At 52.1% G+C, this 18371-nt stretch overlaps 21 non-coding genes and 1 pseudogene across 21 annotated transcripts; all 22 read left to right on the top strand.

Moving 5' to 3' along the window:
- The first annotated feature begins 143 nt into the window (after positions 1–143).
- LOC142189647 (5S ribosomal RNA) lies at positions 144–262 on the top strand. Its single transcript, XR_012713608.1, has one exon. It is a non-coding gene; the product is annotated as a 5S ribosomal RNA (ribosomal RNA).
- A 714-nt stretch (positions 263–976) lies between these two features.
- LOC142190295 (5S ribosomal RNA) lies at positions 977–1095 on the top strand. Its single transcript, XR_012714217.1, has one exon. It is a non-coding gene; the product is annotated as a 5S ribosomal RNA (ribosomal RNA).
- A 715-nt stretch (positions 1096–1810) lies between these two features.
- On the top strand, positions 1811–1929 carry LOC142189646 (5S ribosomal RNA). The gene has a single exon (XR_012713607.1). It is a non-coding gene; the product is annotated as a 5S ribosomal RNA (ribosomal RNA).
- Positions 1930–2643: 714 nt separating this feature from the next.
- LOC142190005 (5S ribosomal RNA) lies at positions 2644–2762 on the top strand. Its single transcript, XR_012713945.1, has one exon. It is a non-coding gene; the product is annotated as a 5S ribosomal RNA (ribosomal RNA).
- Positions 2763–3476: 714 nt separating this feature from the next.
- Positions 3477–3595, top strand: LOC142190233 (5S ribosomal RNA). The gene has a single exon (XR_012714159.1). It is a non-coding gene; the product is annotated as a 5S ribosomal RNA (ribosomal RNA).
- A 715-nt stretch (positions 3596–4310) lies between these two features.
- Positions 4311–4429, top strand: LOC142189645 (5S ribosomal RNA). The gene has a single exon (XR_012713606.1). It is a non-coding gene; the product is annotated as a 5S ribosomal RNA (ribosomal RNA).
- Positions 4430–5143: 714 nt separating this feature from the next.
- Positions 5144–5262, top strand: LOC142189893 (5S ribosomal RNA). Its single transcript, XR_012713841.1, has one exon. It is a non-coding gene; the product is annotated as a 5S ribosomal RNA (ribosomal RNA).
- Positions 5263–5970: 708 nt separating this feature from the next.
- Positions 5971–6089, top strand: LOC142189643 (5S ribosomal RNA). Its single transcript, XR_012713605.1, has one exon. It is a non-coding gene; the product is annotated as a 5S ribosomal RNA (ribosomal RNA).
- A 714-nt stretch (positions 6090–6803) lies between these two features.
- LOC142190294 (5S ribosomal RNA) lies at positions 6804–6922 on the top strand. Its single transcript, XR_012714216.1, has one exon. It is a non-coding gene; the product is annotated as a 5S ribosomal RNA (ribosomal RNA).
- A 715-nt stretch (positions 6923–7637) lies between these two features.
- LOC142189642 (5S ribosomal RNA) lies at positions 7638–7756 on the top strand. Its single transcript, XR_012713604.1, has one exon. It is a non-coding gene; the product is annotated as a 5S ribosomal RNA (ribosomal RNA).
- A 714-nt stretch (positions 7757–8470) lies between these two features.
- Positions 8471–8589, top strand: LOC142191381 (5S ribosomal RNA). The gene has a single exon (XR_012714981.1). It is a non-coding gene; the product is annotated as a 5S ribosomal RNA (ribosomal RNA).
- Positions 8590–9303: 714 nt separating this feature from the next.
- Positions 9304–9412, top strand: LOC142190480 (5S ribosomal RNA; annotated as a pseudogene).
- A 714-nt stretch (positions 9413–10126) lies between these two features.
- On the top strand, positions 10127–10245 carry LOC142189722 (5S ribosomal RNA). The gene has a single exon (XR_012713679.1). It is a non-coding gene; the product is annotated as a 5S ribosomal RNA (ribosomal RNA).
- A 714-nt stretch (positions 10246–10959) lies between these two features.
- LOC142191380 (5S ribosomal RNA) lies at positions 10960–11078 on the top strand. The gene has a single exon (XR_012714980.1). It is a non-coding gene; the product is annotated as a 5S ribosomal RNA (ribosomal RNA).
- A 715-nt stretch (positions 11079–11793) lies between these two features.
- On the top strand, positions 11794–11912 carry LOC142189963 (5S ribosomal RNA). The gene has a single exon (XR_012713906.1). It is a non-coding gene; the product is annotated as a 5S ribosomal RNA (ribosomal RNA).
- Positions 11913–12626: 714 nt separating this feature from the next.
- Positions 12627–12745, top strand: LOC142191379 (5S ribosomal RNA). Its single transcript, XR_012714979.1, has one exon. It is a non-coding gene; the product is annotated as a 5S ribosomal RNA (ribosomal RNA).
- A 714-nt stretch (positions 12746–13459) lies between these two features.
- On the top strand, positions 13460–13578 carry LOC142189892 (5S ribosomal RNA). Its single transcript, XR_012713840.1, has one exon. It is a non-coding gene; the product is annotated as a 5S ribosomal RNA (ribosomal RNA).
- A 714-nt stretch (positions 13579–14292) lies between these two features.
- On the top strand, positions 14293–14411 carry LOC142189812 (5S ribosomal RNA). The gene has a single exon (XR_012713765.1). It is a non-coding gene; the product is annotated as a 5S ribosomal RNA (ribosomal RNA).
- A 714-nt stretch (positions 14412–15125) lies between these two features.
- Positions 15126–15244, top strand: LOC142191378 (5S ribosomal RNA). Its single transcript, XR_012714978.1, has one exon. It is a non-coding gene; the product is annotated as a 5S ribosomal RNA (ribosomal RNA).
- Positions 15245–15958: 714 nt separating this feature from the next.
- LOC142189962 (5S ribosomal RNA) lies at positions 15959–16077 on the top strand. The gene has a single exon (XR_012713905.1). It is a non-coding gene; the product is annotated as a 5S ribosomal RNA (ribosomal RNA).
- A 715-nt stretch (positions 16078–16792) lies between these two features.
- LOC142191377 (5S ribosomal RNA) lies at positions 16793–16911 on the top strand. The gene has a single exon (XR_012714977.1). It is a non-coding gene; the product is annotated as a 5S ribosomal RNA (ribosomal RNA).
- A 714-nt stretch (positions 16912–17625) lies between these two features.
- Positions 17626–17744, top strand: LOC142189891 (5S ribosomal RNA). Its single transcript, XR_012713839.1, has one exon. It is a non-coding gene; the product is annotated as a 5S ribosomal RNA (ribosomal RNA).
- Positions 17745–18371: the final 627 nt, after the last annotated feature.

Below are 18371 nucleotides of genomic sequence, written 5' to 3'. Positions count from 1 at the left end.
CTCTTGCACTGCTCCTGTTGGAGTATGAAGTTCCCTTAAGAGAAGGCAAAAAGTGAAGAAAAAGGTCTAGCGTGAAGTAGTGCAAAGGGCTGCCAGCAGCCAGGCTGCAAAGTAGAAGAGGAGTAAGTGAGAAGCCTGTCTCTGCCTACGGCCACACCACCCTGAACACGCCCGATCTCGTCTGATCTCGGAAGCTAAGCAGGGTCGGGCCTGGTTAGTACTTGGATGGGAGACCGCCTGGGAATACCAGGTGCTGTAGGCTTTTGCTTTTCCTCACTTCCACCAGCAGGGGTCACTCTCCTCTATGCCATTTTTACATTCACTTTTTACACTGCACACTTGCTTCTTTTACATTCGCTTTCTCTCTTGCACTCTTTAGGCCTTGCAAAATCCTAGTATTCTCAGTCTTACCGCTATCACTCTTAGCAGCCGCAGCGGGCGTGGTGGCCACCAGCGTTGTGGCTTTTTTCTTTTAATAATAGCAGGCTTCATTTCCATAGTATCTGGGCCTCCCGCCGGGCTGGAAGCCATAGCTCGTAACCTGCAGACCAATTTACAGGGCAACACAGGCTGAACATCTTTGCAGACAACGCGCCCTAAGAAAAGAGAAGCTGACTGAAAAGCAGCTTCGCTTCCAGGCACGGGCAACCATCTCAACTTCTTCCTTAGCCGACTACTGGACAATGGGCTCTGGTCCAGCTTGCTCTTTCTTTCACCCCCGGGATGGTTTCTTAGCCCTGCGCAGACCTTGCGCCCAGCCCTTTTGAAAGAGGGCGGCTGCGGCCTGTGACTGGTTGCTGAACAACACCTGTGGGTATAAGGGCCGCCCCCAGCTCTTGCACTGCTCCTGTTGGAGTATGAAGTTCCCTTAAGAGAAGGCAAAAAGTGAAGAAAAAGGTCTAGCGTGAAGTAGTGCAAAGGGCTGCCAGCAGCCAGGCTGCAAAGTAGAAGAGGAGTAAGTGAGAAGCCTGTCTCTGCCTACAGCCACACCACCCTGAACACGCCCTTTCTCGTCTGATCTCGGAAGCTAAGCAGGGTTGGGCCTGGTTAGTACTTGGATGGGAGACCACCAGGGAATACCAGGTGCTGTAGGCTTTTGCTTTTCCTCACTTCCACCAGCAGGGGTCACTCTCCTCTATGCCATTTTTACATTCACTTTTTACACTGCACACTTGCTTCTTTTACATTCGCTTTCTCTCTTGCACTCTTTAGGCCTTGCAAAATCCTAGTATTCTCAGTCTTACCGCTATCACTCTTAGCAGCCGCAGCGGGCGTGGTGGCCACCAGCGTTGTGGCTTTTTACTTTTAATAATAGCAGGCTTCATTTCCATAGTATCTGGGCCTCCCGCCGGGCTGAAAGCCATAGCTAGTAACCTGCAGACCAATTTACAGGGCAACACAGGCTGAACATCTTTGCAGACAACGCGCCCTAAGAAAAGAGAAGCTGACTGAAAAGCAGCTTCGCTTCCAGGCACGGGCAACCATCTCAACTTCTTCCTTAGCCGACTACTGGACAATGGGCTCTGGTCCAGCTTGCTCTTTCTTTCACCCCCGGGATGGTTTCTTAGCCCTGCGCAGACCTTGCGCCCAGCCCTTTTGAAAGAGGGCGGCTGCGGCCTGTGACTGGTTGCTGAACAACACCTGTGGGTATAAGGGCCGCCCCCCAGCTCTTGCACTGCTCCTGTTGGAGTATGAAGTTCCCTTAAGAGAAGGCAAAAAGTGAAGAAGAAGGTCTAGCGTGAAGTAGTGCAAAGAGCTGCCAGCAGCCAGGCTGCAAAGTAGAAGAGGAGTAAGTGAGAAGCCTGTCTCTGCCTACGGCCACACCACCCTGAACACGCCCGATCTCGTCTGATCTCGGAAGCTAAGCAGGGTCGGGCCTGGTTAGTACTTGGATGGGAGACCGCCTGGGAATACCAGGTGCTGTAGGCTTTTGCTTTTCCTCACTTCCACCAGCAGGGGTCACTCTCCTCTATGCCATTTTTACATTCACTTTTTACACTGCACACTTGCTTCTTTTACATTCGCTTTCTCTCTTGCACTCTTTAGGCCTTGCAAAATCCTAGTATTCTCAGTCTTACCGCTATCACTCTTAGCAGCCGCAGCGGGCGTGGTGGCCACCAGCGTTGTGGCTTTTTACTTTTAATAATAGCAGGCTTCATTTCCATAGTATCTGGGCCTCCCGCCGGGCTGGAAGCCATAGCTAGTAACCTGCAGACCAATTTACAGGGCAACACAGGCTGAACATCTTTGCAGACAACGCGCCCTAAGAAAAGAGAAGCTGACTGAAAAGCAGCTTCGCTTCCAGGCACGGGCAACCATCTCAACTTCTTCCTTAGCCGACTCCTGGACAATGGGCTCTGGTCCAGCTTGCTCTTTCTTTCACCCCCAGGATGGTTTCTTAGCCCTGCGCAGATCTTGCGCCCAGCCCTTTTGAAAGAGGGCGGCTGCGGCCTGTGACTGGTTGCTGAACAACACCTGTGGGTATAAGGGCCGCCCCCAGCTCTTGCACTGCTCCTGTTGGAGTATGAAGTTCCCTTAAGAGAAGGCAAAAAGTGAAGAAAAAGGTCTAGCGTGAAGTAGTGCAAAGGGCTGCCAGCAGCCAGGCTGCAAAGTAGAAGAGGAGTAAGTGAGAAACCTGACTCTGCCTACGGCCACACCGACCTGAACACGCCCGATCTCGTCTGATCTCGGAAGCTAAGCAGGGTCGGGCCTGGTTAGTACTTGGATGGGAGACCGCCTGGGAATACCAGGTGCTGTAGGCTTTTGCTTTTCCTCACTTCCACCAGCAGGGGTCACTCTCCTCTATGCCATTTTTACATTCACTTTTTACACTGCACACTTGCTTCTTTTACATTCGCTTTCTCTCTTGCACTCTTTAGGCCTTGCAAAATCCTAGTATTCTCAGTCTTACCGCTATCACTCTTAGCAGCCGCAGCGGGCGTGGTGGCCACCAGCGTTGTGGCTTTTTTCTTTTAATAATAGCAGGCTTCATTTCCATAGTATCTGGGCCTCCCGCCGGGCTGGAAGCCATAGCTCGTAACCTGCAGACCAATTTACAGGGCAACACAGGCTGAACATCTTTGCAGACAACGCGCCCTAAGAAAAGAGAAGCTGACTGAAAAGCAGCTTCGCTTCCAGGCACGGGCAACCATCTCAACTTCTTCCTTAGCCGACTACTGGACAATGGGCTCTGGTCCAGCTTGCTCTTTCTTTCACCCCCGGGATGGTTTCTTAGCCCTGCGCAGACCTTGCGCCCAGCCCTTTTGAAAGAGGGCGGCTGCGGCCTGTGACTGGTTGCTGAACAACACCTGTGGGTATAAGGGCCGCCCCCAGCTCTTGCACTGCTCCTGTTGGAGTATGAAGTTCCCTTAAGAGAAGGCAAAAAGTGAAGAAAAAGGTCTAGCGTGAAGTAGTGCAAAGAGCTGCCAGCAGCCAGGCTGCAAAGTAGAAGAGGAGTAAGTGAGAAGCCTGTCTCTGCCTACAGCCACACCACCCTGAACACGCCCTTTCTCGTCTGATCTCGGAAGCTAAGCAGGGTCGGGCCTGGTTAGTACTTGGATGGGAGACCACCTGGGAATACCAGGTGCTGTAGGCTTTTGCTTTTCCTCACTTCCACCAGCAGGGGTCACTCTCCTCTATGCCATTTTTACATTCACTTTTTACACTGCACACTTGCTTCTTTTACATTCGCTTTCTCTCTTGCACTCTTTAGGCCTTGCAAAATCCTAGTATTCTCAGTCTTACCGCTATCACTCTTAGCAGCCGCAGCGGGCGTGGTGGCCACCAGCGTTGTGGCTTTTTACTTTTAATAATAGCAGGCTTCATTTCCATAGTATCTGGGCCTCCCGCCGGGCTGGAAGCCATAGCTAGTAACCTGCAGACCAATTTACAGGGCAACACAGGCTGAACATCTTTGCAGACAACGCGCCCTAAGAAAAGAGAAGCTGACTGAAAAGTAGCTTCGCTTCCAGGCACGGGCAACCATCTCAACTTCTTCCTTAGCCGACTACTGGACAATGGGCTCTGGTCCAGCTTGCTCTTTCTTTCACCCCCGGGATGGTTTCTTAGCCCTGTGCAGACCTTGCGCCCAGCCCTTTTGAAAGAGGGCGGCTGCGGCCTGTGACTGGTTGCTGAACAACACCTGTGGGTATAAGGGCCGCCCCCCAGCTCTTGCACTGCTCCTGTTGGAGTATGAAGTTCCCTTAAGAGAAGGCAAAAAGTGAAGAAGAAGGTCTAGCGTGAAGTAGTGCAAAGGGCTGCCAGCAGCCAGGCTGCAAAGTAGAAGAGGAGTAAGTGAGAAGCCTGTCTCTGCCTACGGCCACACCACCCTGAACACGCCCGATCTCGTCTGATCTCGGAAGCTAAGCAGGGTCGGGCCTGGTTAGTACTTGGATGGGAGACCGCCTGGGAATACCAGGTGCTGTAGGCTCTTGCTTTTCCTCACTTCCACCAGCAGGGGTCACTCTCCTCTATGCCATTTTTACATTCACTTTTTACACTGCACACTTGCTTCTTTTACATTCGCTTTCTCTCTTGCACTCTTTAGGCCTTGCAAAATCCTAGTATTCTCAGTCTTACCGCTATCACTCTTAGCAGCCGCAGCGGGCGTGGTTGCCACCAGCGTTGTGGCTTTTTACTTTTAATAATAGCAGGCTTCATTTCCATAGTATCTGGGCCTCCCGCCGGGCTGGAAGCCATAGCTAGTAACCTGCAGACCAATTTACAGGGCAACACAGGCTGAACATCTTTGCAGACAACGCGCCCTAATAAAAGAGAAGCTGACTGAAAAGCAGCTTCGCTTCCAGGAACGGGCAACCATCTCAACTTCTTCCTTAGCCGACTCCTGGACAATGGGCTCTGGTCCAGCTTGCTCTTTCTTTCACCCCCGGGATGGTTTCTTAGCCCTGCGCAGGCCTTGCGCCCAGCCCTTTTGAAAGAGGGCGGCTGCGGCCTGTGACTGGTTGCTGAACAACACCTGTGGGTATAAGGGCCGCCCCCAGCTCTTGCACTGCTCCTGTTGGAGTATGAAGTTCCCTTAAGAGAAGGCAAAAAGTGAAGAAAAAGGTCTAGCGTGAAGTAGTGCAAAGAGCTGCCAGCAGCCAGGCTGCAAAGTAGAAGAGGAGTAAGTGAGAAGTCTGTCTCTGCCTACGGCCACACCACCCTGAACACGCCCGATCTCGTCTGATCTTGGAAGCTAAGCAGGGTCGGGCCTGGTTAGTACTTGGATGGGAGACCGCCTGGGAATACCAGGTGCTGTAGGCTTTTCCTCACTTCCACCAGCAGGGGTCACTCTCCTCTATGCCATTTTTACATTCACGTTTTACACTGCACACTTGCTTCTTTTACATTCGCTTTCTCTCTTGCACTCTTTAGGCCTTGCAAAATCCTAGTATTCTCAGTCTTACCGCTATCACTCTTAGCAGCCGCATCGGGCGTGGTGGCCACCAGCGTTGTGGCTTTTTACTTTTAATAATAGCAGGCTTCATTTCCATAGTATCTGGGCCTCCCGCCGGGCTGGAAGCCATAGCTAGTAACCTGCAGACCAATTTACAGGGCAACACAGGCTGAACATCTTTGCAGACAACGCGCCCTAAGAAAAGAGAAGCTGACTGAAAAGCAGCTTCGCTTCCAGGCACGGGCAACCATCTCAACTTCTTCCTTAGCCGACTCCTGGACAATGGGCTCTGGTCCAGCTTGCTCTTTCTTTCACCCCCAGGATGGTTTCTTAGCCCTGCGCAGACCTTGCGCCCAGCCCTTTTGAAAGAGGGCGGCTGCGGCCTTTGACTGGTTGCTGAACAACACCTGTGGGTATAAGGGCCGCCCCCAGCTCTTGCACTGCTCCTGTTGGAGTATGAAGTTCCCTTAAGAGAAGGCAAAAAGTGAAGAAAAAGGTCTAGCGTGAAGTAGTGCAAAGGGCTGCCAGCAGCCAGGCTGCAAAGTAGAAGAGGAGTAAGTGAGAAGCCTGTCTCTGCCTACGGCCACACCACCCTGAACACGCCCGATCTCGTCTGATCTCGGAAGCTAAGCAGGGTCGGGCCTGGTTAGTACTTGGATGGGAGACCGCCTGGGAATACCAGGTGCTGTAGGCTTTTGCTTTTCCTCACTTCCACCAGCAGGGGTCACTCTCCTCTATGCCATTTTTACATTCACTTTTTACACTGCACACTTGCTTCTTTTACATTCGCTTTCTCTCTTGCACTCTTTAGGCCTTGCAAAATCCTAGTATTCTCAGTCTTACCGCTATCACTCTTAGCAGCCGCAGCGGGCGTGGTGGCCACCAGCGTTGTGGCTTTTTTCTTTTAATAATAGCAGGCTTCATTTCCATAGTATCTGGGCCTCCCGCCGGGCTGGAAGCCATAGCTCGTAACCTGCAGACCAATTTACAGGGCAACACAGGCTGAACATCTTTGCAGACAACGCGCCCTAAGAAAAGAGAAGCTGACTGAAAAGCAGCTTCGCTTCCAGGCACGGGCAACCATCTCAACTTCTTCCTTAGCCGACTACTGGACAATGGGCTCTGGTCCAGCTTGCTCTTTCTTTCACCCCCGGGATGGTTTCTTAGCCCTGCGCAGACCTTGCGCCCAGCCCTTTTGAAAGAGGGCGGCTGCGGCCTGTGACTGGTTGCTGAACAACACCTGTGGGTATAAGGGCCGCCCCCAGCTCTTGCACTGCTCCTGTTGGAGTATGAAGTTCCCTTAAGAGAAGGCAAAAAGTGAAGAAAAAGGTCTAGCGTGAAGTAGTGCAAAGGGCTGCCAGCAGCCAGGCTGCAAAGTAGAAGAGGAGTAAGTGAGAAGCCTGTCTCTGCCTACAGCCACACCACCCTGAACACGCCCTTTCTCGTCTGATCTCGGAAGCTAAGCAGGGTTGGGCCTGGTTAGTACTTGGATGGGAGACCACCAGGGAATACCAGGTGCTGTAGGCTTTTGCTTTTCCTCACTTCCACCAGCAGGGGTCACTCTCCTCTATGCCATTTTTACATTCACTTTTTACACTGCACACTTGCTTCTTTTACATTCGCTTTCTCTCTTGCACTCTTTAGGCCTTGCAAAATCCTAGTATTCTCAGTCTTACCGCTATCACTCTTAGCAGCCGCAGCGGGCGTGGTGGCCACCAGCGTTGTGGCTTTTTACTTTTAATAATAGCAGGCTTCATTTCCATAGTATCTGGGCCTCCCGCCGGGCTGGAAGCCATAGCTAGTAACCTGCAGACCAATTTACAGGGCAACACAGGCTGAACATCTTTGCAGACAACGCGCCCTAAGAAAAGAGAAGCTGACTGAAAAGCAGCTTCGCTTCCAGGCACGGGCAACCATCTCAACTTCTTCCTTAGCCGACTACTGGACAATGGGCTCTGGTCCAGCTTGCTCTTTCTTTCACCCCCGGGATGGTTTCTTAGCCCTGTGCAGACCTTGCGCCCAGCCCTTTTGAAAGAGGGCGGCTGCGGCCTGTGACTGGTTGCTGAACAACACCTGTGGGTATAAGGGCCGCCCCCCAGCTCTTGCACTGCTCCTGTTGGAGTATGAAGTTCCCTTAAGAGAAGGCAAAAAGTGAAGAAGAAGGTCTAGCGTGAAGTAGTGCAAAGGGCTGCCAGCAGCCAGGCTGCAAAGTAGAAGAGGAGTAAGTGAGAAGCCTGTCTCTGCCTACGGCCACACCACCCTGAACACGCCCGATCTCGTCTGATCTCGGAAGCTAAGCAGGGTCGGGCCTGGTTAGTACTTGGATGGGAGACCGCCTGGGAATACCAGGTGCTGTAGGCTTTTGCTTTTCCTCACTTCCACCAGCAGGGGTCACTCTCCTCTATGCCATTTTTACATTCACTTTTTACACTGCACACTTGCTTCTTTTACATTCGCTTTCTCTCTTGCACTCTTTAGGCCTTGCAAAATCCTAGTATTCTCAGTCTTACCGCTATCACTCTTAGCAGCCGCAGCGGGCGTGGTGGCCACCAGCGTTGTGGCTTTTTACTTTTAATAATAGCAGGCTTCATTTCCATAGTATCTGGGCCTCCCGCCGGGCTGGAAGCCATAGCTAGTAACCTGCAGACCAATTTACAGGGCAACACAGGCTGAACATCTTTGCAGACAACGCGCCCTAATAAAAGAGAAGCTGACTGAAAAGCAGCTTCGCTTCCAGGAACGGGCAACCATCTCAACTTCTTCCTTAGCCGACTCCTGGACAATGGGCTCTGGTCCAGCTTGCTCTTTCTTTCACCCCCGGGATGGTTTCTTAGCCCTGCGCAGACCTTGCGCCCAGCCCTTTTGAAAGAGGGCGGCTGCGGCCTGTGACTGGTTGCTGAACAACACCTGTGGGTATAAGGGCCGCCCCCAGCTCTTGCACTGCTCCTGTTGGAGTATGAAGTTCCCTTAAGAGAAGGCAAAAAGTGAAGAAAAAGGTCTAGCGTGAAGTAGTGCAAAGAGCTGCCAGCAGCCAGGCTGCAAAGTAGAAGAGGAGTAAGTGAGAAGTCTGTCTCTGCCTACGGCCACACCACCCTGAACACGCCCGATCTCGTCTGATCTCGGAAGCTAAGCAGGGTCGGGCCTGGTTAGTACTTGGATGGGAGACCGCCTGGGAATACCAGGTGCTGTAGGCTTTTGCTTTTCCTCACTTCCACCAGCAGGGGTCACTCTCCTCTATGCCATTTTTACATTCACGTTTTACACTGCACACTTGCTTCTTTTACATTCGCTTTCTCTCTTGCACTCTTTAGGCCTTGCAAAATCCTAGTATTCTCAGTCTTACCGCTATCACTCTTAGCAGCCGCAGCGGGCGTGGTGGCCACCAGCGTTGTGGCTTTTTACTTTTAATAATAGCAGGCTTCATTTCCATAGTATCTGGGCCTCCCGCCGGGCTGGAAGCCATAGCTAGTAACCTGCAGACCAATTTACAGGGCAACACAGGCTGAACATCTTTGCAGACAACGCGCCCTAAGAAAAGAGAAGCTGACTGAAAAGCAGCTTCGCTTTCAGGCACGGGCAACCATCTCAACTTCTTCCTTAGCCGACTCCTGGACAATGGGCTCTGGTCCAGCTTGCTCTTTCTTTCACCCCCAGGATGGTTTCTTAGCCCTGCGCAGACCTTGCGCCCAGCCCTTTTGAAAGAGGGCGGCTGCGGCCTGTGACTGGTTGCTGAACAACACCTGTGGGTATAAGGGCCGCCCCCAGCTCTTGCACTGCTCCTGTTGGAGTATGAAGTTCCCTTAAGAGAAGGCAAAAAGTGAAGAAAAAGGTCTAGCGTGAAGTAGTGAAAAGGGCTGCCAGCAGCCAGGCTGCAAAGTAGAAGAGGAGTAAGTGAGAAGCCTGTCTCTGCCTACGGCCACACCACCCTGAACACGTCTGATCTCGGAAGCTAAGCAGGGTCGGGCCTGGTTAGTACTTGGATGGGAGACCGCCTGGGAATACCAGGTGCTGTAGGCTTTTGCTTTTCCTCACTTCCACCAGCAGGGGTCACTCTCCTCTATGCCATTTTTACATTCACTTTTTACACTGCACACTTGCTTCTTTTACATTCGCTTTCTCTCTTGCACTCTTTAGGCCTTGCAAAATCCTAGTATTCTCAGTCTTACCGCTATCACTCTTAGCAGCCGCAGCGGGCGTGGTGGCCACCAGCGTTGTGGCTTTTTTCTTTTAATAATAGCAGGCTTCATTTCCATAGTATCTGGGCCTCCCGCCGGGCTGGAAGCCATAGCTAGTAACCTGCAGACCAATTTACAGGGCAACACAGGCTGAACATCTTTGCAGACAACGCGCCCTAAGAAAAGAGAAGCTGACTGAAAAGCAGCTTCGCTTCCAGGCACGGGCAACCATCTCAACTTCTTCCTTATCCGACTACTGGACAATGGGCTCTGGTCCAGCTTGCTCTTTCTTTCACCCCCGGGATGGTTTCTTAGCCCTGCGCAGACCTTGCGCCCAGCCCTTTTGAAAGAGGGCGGCTGCGGCCTGTGACTGGTTGCTGAACAACACCTGTGGGTATAAGGGCCGCCCCCAGCTCTTGCACTGCTCCTGTTGGAGTATGAAGTTCCCTTAAGAGAAGGCAAAAAGTGAAGAAAAAGGTCTAGCGTGAAGTAGTGCAAAGGGCTGCCAGCAGCCAGGCTGCAAAGTAGAAGAGGAGTAAGTGAGAAGCCTGTCTCTGCCTACGGCCACACCACCCTGAACACGCCCGATCTCGTCTGATCTCGGAAGCTAAGCAGGGTCGGGCCTGGTTAGTACTTGGATGGGCGACCGCCTGGGAATACCAGGTGCTGTAGGCTTTTGCTTTTCCTCACTTCCACCAGCAGGGGTCACTCTCCTCTATGCCATTTTTACATTCACTTTTTACACTGCACACTTGCTTCTTTTACATTCGCTTTCTCTCTTGCACTCTTTAGGCCTTGCAAAATCCTAGTATTCTCAGTCTTACCGCTATCACTCTTAGCAGCCGCAGCGGGCGTGGTGGCCACCAGCGTTGTGGCTTTTTTCTTTTAATAATAGCAGGCTTCATTTCCATAGTATCTGGGCCTCCCGCCGGGCTGGAAGCCATAGCTAGTAACCTGCAGACCAATTTACAGGGCAACACAGGCTGAACATCTTTGCAGACAACGCGCCCTAAGAAAAGAGAAGCTGACTGAAAAGCAGCTTCGCTTCCAGGCACGGGCAACCATCTCAACTTCTTCCTTAGCCGACTACTGGACAATGGGCTCTGGTCCAGCTTGCTCTTTCTTTCACCCCCGGGATGGTTTCTTAGCCCTGCGCAGACCTTGCGCCCAGCCCTTTTGAAAGAGGGCGGCTGCGGCCTGTGACTGGTTGCTGAACAACACCTGTGGGTATAAGGGCCGCCCCCAGCTCTTGCACTGCTCCTGTTGGAGTATGAAGTTCCCTTAAGAGAAGGCAAAAAGTGAAGAAAAAGGTCTAGCGTGAAGTAGTGCAAAGGGCTGCCAGCAGCCAGGCTGCAAAGTAGAAGAGGAGTAAGTGAGAAGCCTGTCTCTGCCTACGGCCACACCACCCTGAACACGCCCGATCTCGTCTGATCTCGGAAGCTAAGCAGGGTCGGGCCTGGTTAGTACTTGGATGGGAGACCGCCTGGGAATACCAGGTGCTGTAGGCTTTTGCTTTTCCTCACTTCCACCAGCAGGGGTCACTCTCCTCTATGCCATTTTTACATTCACTTTTTACACTGCACACTTGCTTCTTTTACATTCGCTTTCTCTCTTGCACTCTTTAGGCCTTGCAAAATCCTAGTATTCTCAGTCTTACCGCTATCACTCTTAGCAGCCGCAGCAGGCGTGCTGGCCACCAGCGTTGTGGCTTTTTACTTTTAATAATAGCAGGCTTCATTTCCATAGTATCTGGGCCTCCCGCCGGGCTGGAAGCCATAGCTAGTAACCTGCAGACCAATTTACAGGGCAACACAGGCTGAACATCTTTGCAGACAACGCGCCCTAAGAAAAGAGAAGCTGACTGAAAAGCAGCTTCACTTCCAGGCACGGGCAACCATCTCAACTTCTTCCTTAGCCGACTACTGGACAATGGGCTCTGGTCCAGCTTGCTCTTTCTTTCACCCCCGGGATGGTTTCTTAGCCCTGCGCAGACCTTGCGCCCAGTCCTTTTGAAAGAGGGCGGCTGCGGCCTGTGACTGGTTGCTGAACAACACCTGTGGGTATAAGGGCCGCCCCCCAGCTCTTGCACTGCTCCTGTTGGAGTATGAAGTTCCCTTAAGAGAAGGCAAAAAGTGAAGAAGAAGGTCTAGCGTGAAGTAGTGCAAAGAGCTGCCAGCAGCCAGGCTGCAAAGTAGAAGAGGAGTAAGTGAGAAGCCTGTCTCTGCCTACGGCCACACCACCCTGAACACGCCCGATCTTGTCTGATCTCGGAAGCTAAGCAGGGTCGGGCCTGGTTAGTACTTGGATGGGAGACCGCCTGGGAATACCAGGTGCTGTAGGCTTTTGCTTTTCCTCACTTCCACCAGCAGGGGTCACTCTCCTCTATGCCATTTTTACATTCACTTTTTACACTGCACACTTGCTTCTTTTACATTCGCTTTCTCTCTTGCACTCTTTAGGCCTTGCAAAATCCTAGTATTCTCAGTCTTACCGCTATCACTCTTAGCAGCCGCAGCGGGCGTGGTGGCCACCAGCGTTGTGGCTTTTTACTTTTAATAATAGCAGGCTTCATTTCCATAGTATCTGGGCCTCCCGCCGGGCTGGAAGCCATAGCTCGTAACCTGCAGACCAATTTACAGGGCAACACAGGCTGAACATCTTTGCAGACAACGCGCCCTAAGAAAAGAGAAGCTGACTGAAAAGCAGCTTCGCTTCCAGGCACGGGCAACCATCTCAACTTCTTCCTTAGCCGACTACTGGACAATGGGCTCTGGTCCAGCTTGCTCTTTCTTTCACCCCCGGGATGGTTTCTTAGCCCTGTGCAGACCTTGCGCCCAGCCCTTTTGAAAGAGGGCGGCTGCGGCCTGTGACTGGTTGCTGAACAACACCTGTGGGTATAAGGGCCGCCCCCAGCTCTTGCACTGCTCCTGTTGGAGTATGAAGTTCCCTTAAGAGAAGGCAAAAAGTGAAGAAGAAGGTCTAGCGTGAAGTAGTGCAAAGGGCTGCCAGCAGCCAGGCTGCAAAGTAGAAGAGGAGTAAGTGAGAAGCCTGTCTCTGCCTACGGCCACACCACCCTGAACACGCCCGATCTCGTCTGATCTCGGAAGCTAAGCAGGGTCGGGCCTGGTTAGTACTTGGATGGGAGACCGCCTGGGAATACCAGGTGCTGTAGGCTTTTGCTTTTCCTCACTTCCACCAGCAGGGGTCACTCTCCTCTATGCCATTTTTACATTCACTTTTTACACTGCACACTTGCTTCTTTTACATTCGCTTTCTCTCTTGCACTCTTTAGGCCTTGCAAAATCCTAGTATTATCAGTCTTACCGCTATCACTCTTAGCAGCCGCAGCGGGCGTGGTGGCCACCAGCGTTGTGGCTTTTTACTTTTAATAATAGCAGGCTTCATTTCCATAGTATCTGGGCCTCCCGCCGGGCTGGAAGCCATAGCTAGTAACCTGCAGACCAATTTACAGGGCAACACAGGCTGAACATCTTTGCAGACAACGTGCCCTAAGAAAAGAGAAGCTGACTGAAAAGCAGCTTCGCTTCCAGGCACGGGCAACCATCTCAACTTCTTCCTTAGCCGACTCCTGGACAATGGGCTCTGGTCCAGCTTGCTCTTTCTTTCACCCCCGGGATGGTTTCTTAGCCCTGCGCAGACCTTGCGCCCAGCCCTTTTGAAAGAGGGCGGCTGCGGCCTGTGACTGGTTGCTGAACAACACCTGTGGGTATAAGGGCCGCCCCCAGCTCTTGCACTGCTCCTGTTGGAGTATGAAGTTCCCTTAAGAGAAGGCAAAAAGTGAAGAAAAAGGTCTAGCGTGAAGTAGTGCAAAGAGCTGCCAGCAGCCAGGCTGCAAAGTAGAAGAGGAGTAAGTGAGAAGTCTGTCTCTGCCTACGGCCACACCACCCTGAACACGCCCGATCTCGTCTGATCTTGGAAGCTAAGCAGGGTCGGGCCTGGTTAGTACTTGGATGGGAGACCGCCTGGGAATACCAGGTGCTGTAGGCTTTTGCTTTTCCTCACTTCCACCAGCAGGGGTCACTCTCCTCTATGCCATTTTTACATTCACGTTTTACACTGCACACTTGCTTCTTTTACATTCGCTTTCTCTCTTGCACTCTTTAGGCCTTGCAAAATCCTAGTATTCTCAGTCTTACCGCTATCACTCTTAGCAGCCGCAGCGGGCGTGGTGGCCACCAGCGTTGTGGCTTTTTACTTTTAATAATAGCAGGCTTCATTTCCATAGTATCTGGGCCTCCCGCCGGGCTGGAAGCCATAGCTAGTAACCTGCAGACCAATTTACAGGGCAACACAGGCTGAACATCTTTGCAAACAACGCGCCCTAAGAAAAGAGAAGCTGACTGAAAAGCAGCTTCGCTTCCAGGCACGGGCAACCATCTCAACTTCTTCCTTAGCCGACTCCTGGACAATGGGCTCTGGTCCAGCTTGCTCTTTCTTTCACCCCCAGGATGGTTTCTTAGCCCTGCGCAGACCTTGCGCCCAGCCCTTTTGAAAGAGGGCGGCTGCGGCCTGTGACTGGTTGCTGAACAACACCTGTGGGTATAAGGGCCGCCCCCAGCTCTTGCACTGCTCCTGTTGGAGTATGAAGTTCCCTTAAGAGAAGGCAAAAAGTGAAGAAAAAGGTCTAGCGTGAAGTAGTGCAAAGGGCTTCCAGCAGCCAGGCTGCAAAGTAGAAGAGGAGTAAGTGAGAAGCCTGTCTCTGCCTACGGCCACACTACCCTGAACACGCCCGATCTCGTCTGATCTCGGAAGCTAAGCAGGGTCGGGCCTGGTTAGTACTTGGATGGGAGACCGCCTGGGAATACCAGGTGCTGTAGGCTTTTGCTTTTCCTCACTTCCACCAGCAGGGGTCACTCTCCTCTATGCCATTTTTACATTCACTTTTTACACTGCACACTTGCTTCTTTTACATTCGCTTTCTCTCTTGCACTCTTTAGGCCTTGCAAAATCCTAGTATTCTCAGTCTTACCGCTATCACTCTTAGCAGCCGCAGCGGGCGTGGTGGCCACCAGCGTTGTGGCTTTTTACTTTTAATAATAGCAGGCTTCATTTCCATAGTATCTGGGCCTCCCGCCGGGCTGGAAGCCATAGCTAGTAACCTGCAGACCAATTTACAGGGCAACACAGGCTGAACATCTTTGCAGACAACGCGCCCTAAGAAAAGAGAAGCTGACTGAAAAGCAGCTTCGCTTCCAGGCACGGGCAACCATCTCAACTTCTTCCTTAGCCGACTCCTGGACAATGGGCTCTGGTCCAGCTTGCTCTTTCTTTCACCCCCAGGATGGTTTCTTAGCCCTGCGCAGATCTTGCGCCCAGCCCTTTTGAAAGAGGGCGGCTGCGGCCTGTGACTGGTTGCTGAACAACACCTGTGGGTATAAGGGCCGCCCCCAGCTCTTGCACTGCTCCTGTTGGAGTATGAAGTTCCCTTAAGAGAAGGCAAAAAGTGAAGAAAAAGGTCTAGCGTGAAGTAGTGCAAAGAGCTGCCAGCAGCCAGGCTGCAAAGTAGAAGAGGAGTAAGTGAGAAGCCTGTCTCTGCCTACGGCCACACCACCCTGAACACGCCCGATCTCGTCTGATCTCGGAAGCTAAGCAGGGTCGGGCCTGGTTAGTACTTGGATGGGAGACCGCCTGGGAATACCAGGTGCTGTAGGCTTTTGCTTTTCCTCACTTCCACCAGCAGGGGTCACTCTCCTCTATGCCATTTTTACATTCACTTTTTACACTGCACACTTGCTTCTTTTACATTCGCTTTCTCTCTTGCACTCTTTAGGCCTTGCAAAATCCTAGTATTCTCAGTCTTACCGCTATCACTCTTAGCAGCCGCAGCGGGCGTGGTGGCCACCAGCGTTGTGGCTTTTTTCTTTTAATAATAGCAGGCTTCATTTCCATAGTATCTGGGCCTCCCGCCGGGCTGGAAGCCATAGCTAGTAACCTGCAGACCAATTTACAGGGCAACACAGGCTGAACATCTTTGCAGACAACGCGCCCTAAGAAAAGAGAAGCTGACTGAAAAGCAGCTTCGCTTCCAGGCACGGGCAACCATCTCAACTTCTTCCTTAGCCGACTACTGGACAATGGGCTCTGGTCCAGCTTGCTCTTTCTTTCACCCCCGGGATGGTTTCTTAGCCCTGCGCAGACCTTGCGCCCAGCCCTTTTGAAAGAGGGCGGCTGCGGCCTGTGACTGGTTGCTGAACAACACCTGTGGGTATAAGGGCCGCCCCCAGCTCTTGCACTGCTCCTGTTGGAGTATGAAGTTCCCTTAAGAGAAGGCAAAAAGTGAAGAAAAAGGTCTAGCGTGAAGTAGTGCAAAGGGCTGCCAGCAGCCAGGCTGCAAAGTAGAAGAGGAGTAAGTGAGAAGCCTGTCTCTGCCTACGGCCACACCACCCTGAACACGCCCGATCTTGTCTGATCTCGGAAGCTAAGCAGGGTCGGGCCTGGTTAGTACTTGGATGGGAGACCGCCTGGGAATACCAGGTGCTGTAGGCTTTTGCTTTTCCTCACTTCCACCAGCAGGGGTCACTCTCCTCTATGCCATTTTTACATTCACTTTTTACACTGCACACTTGCTTCTTTTACATTCGCTTTCTCTCTTGCACTCTTTAGGCCTTGCAAAATCCTAGTATTCTCAGTCTTACCGCTATCACTCTTAGCAGCCGCAGCGGGCGTGGTGGCCACCAGCGTTGTGGCTTTTTACTTTTAATAATAGCAGGCTTCATTTCCATAGTATCTGGGCCTCCCGCCGGGCTGGAAGCCATAGCTAGTAACCTGCAGACCAATTTACAGGGCAACACAGGCTGAACATCTTTGCAGACAACGCGCCCTAAGAAAAGAGAAGCTGACTGAAAAGCAGCTTCGCTTCCAGGCACGGGCAACCATCTCAACTTCTTCCTTAGCCGACTACTGGACAATGGGCTCTGGTCCAGCTTGCTCTTTCTTTCACCCCCGGGATGGTTTCTTAGCCCTGTGCAGACCTTGCGCCCAGCCCTTTTGAAAGAGGGCGGCTGCGGCCTGTGACTGGTTGCTGAACAACACCTGTGGGTATAAGGGCCGCCCCCCAGCTCTTGCACTGCTCCTGTTGGAGTATGAAGTTCCCTTAAGAGAAGGCAAAAAGTGAAGAAGAAGGTCTAGCGTGAAGTAGTGCAAAGGGCTGCCAGCAGCCAGGCTGCAAAGTAGAAGAGGAGTAAGTGAGAAGCCTGTCTCTGCCTACGGCCACACCACCCTGAACACGCCCGATCTCGTCTGATCTCGGAAGCTAAGCAGGGTCGGGCCTGGTTAGTACTTGGATGGGAGACCGCCTGGGAATACCAGGTGCTGTAGGCTTTTGCTTTTCCTCACTTCCACCAGCAGGGGTCACTCTCCTCTATGCCATTTTTACATTCACTTTTTACACTGCACACTTGCTTCTTTTACATTCGCTTTCTCTCTTGCACTCTTTAGGCCTTGCAAAATCCTAGTATTCTCAGTCTTACCGCTATCACTCTTAGCAGCCGCAGCGGGCGTGGTGGCCACCAGCGTTGTGGCTTTTTACTTTTAATAATAGCAGGCTTCATTTCCATAGTATCTGGGCCTCCCGCCGGGCTGGAAGCCATAGCTAGTAACCTGCAGACCAATTTACAGGGCAACACAGGCTGAACATCTTTGCAGACAACGCGCCCTAAGAAAAGAGAAGCTGACTGAAAAGCAGCTTCGCTTCCAGGCACGGGCAACCATCTCAACTTTTTCCTTAGCCGACTCCTGGACAATGGGCTCTGGTCCAGCTTGCTCTTTCTTTCACCCCCGGGATGGTTTCTTAGCCCTGCGCAGACCTTGCGCCCAGCCCTTTTGAAAGAGGGCGGCTGCGGCCTGTGACTGGTTGCTGAACAACACCTGTGGGTATAAGGGCCGCCCCCAGCTCTTGCACTGCTCCTGTTGGAGTATGAAGTTCCCTTAAGAGAAGGCAAAAAGTGAAGAAAAAGGTCTAGCGTGAAGTAGTGCAAAGGGCTGCCAGCAGCCAGGCTGCAAAGTAGAAGAGGAGTAAGTGAGAAGCCTGTCTCTGCCTACGGCCACACCACCCTGAACACGCCCGATCTCGTCTGATCTTGGAAGCTAAGCAGGGTCGGGCCTGGTTAGTACTTGGATGGGAGACCGCCTGGGAATACCAGGTGCTGTAGGCTTTTGCTTTTCCTCACTTCCACCAGCAGGGGTCACTCTCCTCTATGCCATTTTTACATTCACTTTTTACACTGCACACTTGCTTCTTTTACATTCGCTTTCTCTCTTGCACTCTTTAGGCCTTGCAAAATCCTAGTATTCTCAGTCTTACCGCTATCACTCTTAGCAGCCGCAGCGGGCGTGGTGGCCACCAGCGTTGTGGCTTTTTACTTTTAATAATAGCAGGCTTCATTTCCATAGTATCTGGGCCTCCCGCCGGGCTGGAAGCCATAGCTAGTAACCTGCAGACCAATTTACAGGGCAACACAGGCTGAACATCTTTGCAGACAACGCGCCCTAAGAAAAGAGAAGCTGACTGAAAAGCAGATTCGCTTCCAGGCACGGGCAACCATCTCAACTTCTTCCTTAGCCGACTACTGGACAATGGGCTCTGGTCCAGCTTGCTCTTTCTTTCACCCCCGGGATGGTTTCTTAGCCCTGCGCAGACCTTGCGCCCAGCCCTTTTGAAAGAGGGCGGCTGCGGCCTGTGACTGGTTGCTGAACAACACCTGTGGGTATAAGGGCCGCCCCCCAGCTCTTGCACTGCTCCTGTTGGAGTATGAAGTTCCCTTAAGAGAAGGCAAAAAGTG

This window comes from Leptodactylus fuscus, chromosome 1 (assembly GCF_031893055.1).
Source record: "Leptodactylus fuscus isolate aLepFus1 chromosome 1, aLepFus1.hap2, whole genome shotgun sequence".
Taxonomy (NCBI): Eukaryota; Metazoa; Chordata; class Amphibia; order Anura; family Leptodactylidae; genus Leptodactylus; species Leptodactylus fuscus.
The sequence above is the reverse complement of the archived record's forward strand: the minus strand, read 5'-3'. Positions and strand labels throughout refer to the sequence as shown.